Below are 4,576 nucleotides of genomic sequence, written 5' to 3' on the forward strand. Positions count from 1 at the left end.
GTGCGATCAAATCGCCAAAATAACATCATAAACATCGAATTAAACCTCAAAATCCATGAATTCTTTCAAACTTCATAAAACATCAAATTTTTCAATTTAGGTCCGAATCACGTCAAACGACATCCGTTTTCAACCAAATTTCACAGGAAGGACTTAAAACATATATAAGACCTGTACCGGGCGCCGAAACCAAAATATGGGCCCGATACCATCGCTTTCTAATCAGATTTCATTTCCAATTTCCTTAAACAATTTCAGAAAACCATTTTACTAAAAAATTCATTTCTCGGGATTGGGACCTCGGAATTCGATTCCGGGCATACGCCCACGTCCCATATTTTCCTACGGACCCCGGGACCGTCAAATCACGGGTCCGGGTCCGTTTACCCAAAACGTTGACCAAGGTCAAATTTATTCATTTTAACATCAAAACTTGGCATTTTTCACAGAATTTCATATTTAAGCTTTCCGGCTACGCGCCCGGGCTGCACACGCAAATCGAGGCAACTTTAAATGAGGTTTGCAAGGCCTCGGAGTCATAGAATTCGATTAAAAACAGGTGATAGACCCTTTGGGTCGTCACAACATGCATGCAAATGAGACTAAAAGAAATGTTTATTTATACATACAAGTAAGCTATATAGATTTTCTTGTTTTGTCCCTTAAACCTATTTGACCAACTCTCTTGCTCTACTCCCTCCCTTCCTGCAAATCTTATGCAAATGACCATGCATGTAAATTAAACTTAAAGAGTAGATTGTGAGGATTCCGGTATGGAATCAAGTTATATACACTGCAAGTATAAATTTTTTTGACACTACCAATATATTTTGTATTTTAATCAAACTATAGTAGTTTATTATTCTATCGTCTAGGCTAGCATATATATATCGGACTTGTAATTTTTATACTGAGTCGTATGAAATATATATATATATATATATATATATATATATATATATATTTTCTTTTTCAGGAATGAAAAGAACTTCATCTCATAAGCATTTGAAGAAATGATCATTTTGGTAGATGCATTGATGAACTCTATTAACTTAACTGAATTGGCAGATCTATGTTGTACTATGACTAGTGGTACTAGCTACTTAATTAGAGTAGTTTATTTTCCTCCTTAAAAAGCAACAAAGTCTCCTTCCTTTATATAGAGAAGAAAAGTAAACTTCTATTAACTCTTCATTTAAGAAAAAGTGTTAATTGTTATTTGTTGGTTACAAAATGTTATTAGTACGGTTCTTGTTCCAGTACTAGCATGATAAATAGGATAAATTTACCGATGTTAATTAAGAGTCCACTAAACTGTATATCAGTTCCCACATAACAAACACACACAACAGTATTTTACGTGAAAAACTCTCAGCTCAGGAGATTAAAAACTACGACCTATACTCGTAGGATATCAACTTGATTAACCGAGCAAACTTTAGATTACAACCTATTGTAGCCTAGGTCTTAAACTCTTAGTCCCTCACCTACTTGCAATAATTCTATTGCAAGCCTCTTTGTAATAAGTCTATTACAAAGCTCACCACTTTGACTAACTCTAGCCAAACACAAACACACAGTTTATGACAAGGGCGGTTCCATAAAATTAGTGGCGTAAAGCTAAATTTTAATAAGAGGCCTTGTGCTTTTTTATTTGTACGTATACATACATATATGCAAAAAAAATTAATCTTGCCATTTTTTTCATACTTGTTGTTTATAGTATATATTCTTAAATGACATAAGATCTTTAACTTCACGTAGTAATATTATTATTTATATTAGAAAAGGATAATTTAAATAAATGAGATGTTAGACATGTATTTGCAATATGGTAGCTTGATATTGTTGTAAAAAATATATTTACTAATATGAAGATTTAAGTAGTTTAATTCAAAGTTTTTATAATATTTTTACTGTTAAAGAGTAGATACATTTCTTTCTTGTTTACAATTTTTTTGTACTTTTTTATTTTTTCTACAAACATTAATATTGTCTAATTTAAAATAAAATGATAAAATTAATTATAAAAAATTTTGGAAGACCTAAATCAAGGCTTTACTAGTCTCATACTAGAGCCACTTATCCACCCCTAACATTCTCAATCAAATTTGTAGAGTCTCACTTAAGATAAGGCAACAATGACAAGAACATTAAAGATAGTGTGTCATTCAGTTACCAAATGTGAATGAAGTTGGTTGAACAGTACGTTCATGGTGGGACAGTAGCAAGGGCGGCTCTAAAAAATTAGTGGCTAAAGCCAAATTTTAATAAGAGGCCTTATACTTTTTTATTAGTACGTATACACACATATATGCAAAAAAATTAATCTTGCCATTTTTTTCATAGTTGTTGTTTATAGTATATATTATTAACTGACATAAAATCTTTAACTTCACATAGTAATATTATTATTTATATTAGAAAAGGATAATTTAAATAAATGAGATGTTATACATGTATTTGTAATATGTTACCTTTGATATTATTGTAAAAAGATTTAAGTAGTTTAATTCAAAAAATTTAAAATATTTTTAATGTTAAAGAGTAGACACCTTTCTTTCTTTTTTACAAATTTTTTGTACTTTTTATTTTTTCTACAAACATTAATATTGTCTAATGTAAATAAAATGATAAAATTCATTGTAAAAAATTTTGGGGTACTTAAATCAAGGTTTTGTCTCCTACTAGAGCCACTTGTCCGCCCCTGACATTCTCAATCAAATTTATATAGTCTCACTTAAGATAAGGCAACAATGACAAGAACATTAAAGACAGTGAGTGTGACATCCAGTTACCAAATGTGAATAAAGCTGGTTGAACAGTACGTTCATGGTAGGGCAGTAGTCTATAAATAATTGTTGATCGTCAATGAGGGGCTGACTCAACAGAACTGGTGGCCTAAAATCAAAATATATTAAAAAGACCCTGAAACCTCTTTTACAAAATCCATATAATATTGAGACACAAAAAAAATCTACGTGACTTTGATACAATGGTGAGGCAACTCATGATGTATGAGTTAGGCGCACGTCATATGGTATTGAATTCTTCCCTTAAGTAAAAATGGTAAAGGGTGAGCCCATTATCCATCGTGTTTTGAACCTTGCGACATTTGTCTCGGGATTTCTTAGTTAAAAAGATGAGACACAAAAGAACTTGCTTTCTGGTTTGTGGATCAATCAAATGTGACAAAGGAGAATAGCTAATTTACAGAATTTGAGTTGAAATTAGAAAGTAAAATCGTGAGAACCATGAAAAAAGACTATACATAAAGGAAGAAAAATAAAATTGACGAGAAGGTAAATATATTATTTAATTTAGTGAGAAAATTATCCAAACTCACCCAATCTTACGTCTACCAAATGTTAAAAATTATTAAAATTTGAAATCTTTTATTAAAAATTATACAAATATAAATTATGGAGTATATATATTATATAATAGTATAGTAGTGATTCTTATTTTTGGGGCCTTAATTATTTGGAGGCATAAGGCAAGGGCTTCACTTGCCGTACCCTAGAGCCGCCCTTAGGCGTTAGTCTGTAAATAATTGTTGATCGTCAATGAGGGGCAGCTCAATAGAACGGTGGCCTAAAACCATAATATATTAAAAAGACCCTGAAACTTCTTTTACAAAATCCATATAATATTGAGACACAAAAAAGATCTACATGATTTTGATATTGTGGTGAGAGCGCAACTCATGATGTATGAGTTAGGCGCACGTCATGTGGTATTGAATCCTTCCCTTAAGTGAAAATGGTAAAGGGTAATCCCATTATCCATCGTGTTTTGAACCTTGCGACATTTGTCTCGGAGATTTCTTAGTTAAAAAGATGAAACACAAAAGAACTTGCTTTCTGGTGTGTGGATCAATCAAATGTGACAAAAAAGAATAGTTAATTTAGAGAATGTGAGTTGAAATCAGAAAATAAAACCGAGAGAACCATGAAAAAAGACTATACATAAAGGAAGAAAAATAAAATTGATAAGAAGATAAATATATTATTTAATTTAGTGAGAAAAATTTATCCAACTAACTCACTCAATCTTACATCTACCAAATGTTAAAAATTATTAAAATTTAAAATCTTTTATTAAAAATTATATAAATATAAATTATGGAGTATATATTGATCCCGTTTGGATTAGCTGATTTGAAGTAGCTGATAAGCATTAGGTGCTGAAAAGCACTCTCAAGTGCTGAAACTGATTTAATAAATAAGCAGTTACGTGTTTGGATACAACTGCTGAAATTGATAATAAGCTGCTGCAGTATTTTATAAAAAAGTGCTGATAAGCTCTTTTTCTGTTAAAATGGCTTAGATAACCTTAGAACTGTTTACAATTATGTGGGCGTAATTTCTTCAAAATTTAAGATTCCAGATCAATTCAAATACAAAATATTCTATTTGTCATTTTATTTTAATACAAATGTACTTAGATAAGATAACTTTTATGATAAATATAATTTATTTTATGATAAGCATATAATCATAAGTTATAATAATTAATAAATTGACAAAAGTTATTCAGTAAAAAATAAAGCTAAATAGGACAAAATATTTGAAGA

This window comes from Nicotiana attenuata, chromosome 3 (assembly GCF_001879085.1).
Source record: "Nicotiana attenuata strain UT chromosome 3, NIATTr2, whole genome shotgun sequence".
Lineage (NCBI taxonomy): Eukaryota > Viridiplantae > Streptophyta > Magnoliopsida > Solanales > Solanaceae > Nicotiana > Nicotiana attenuata.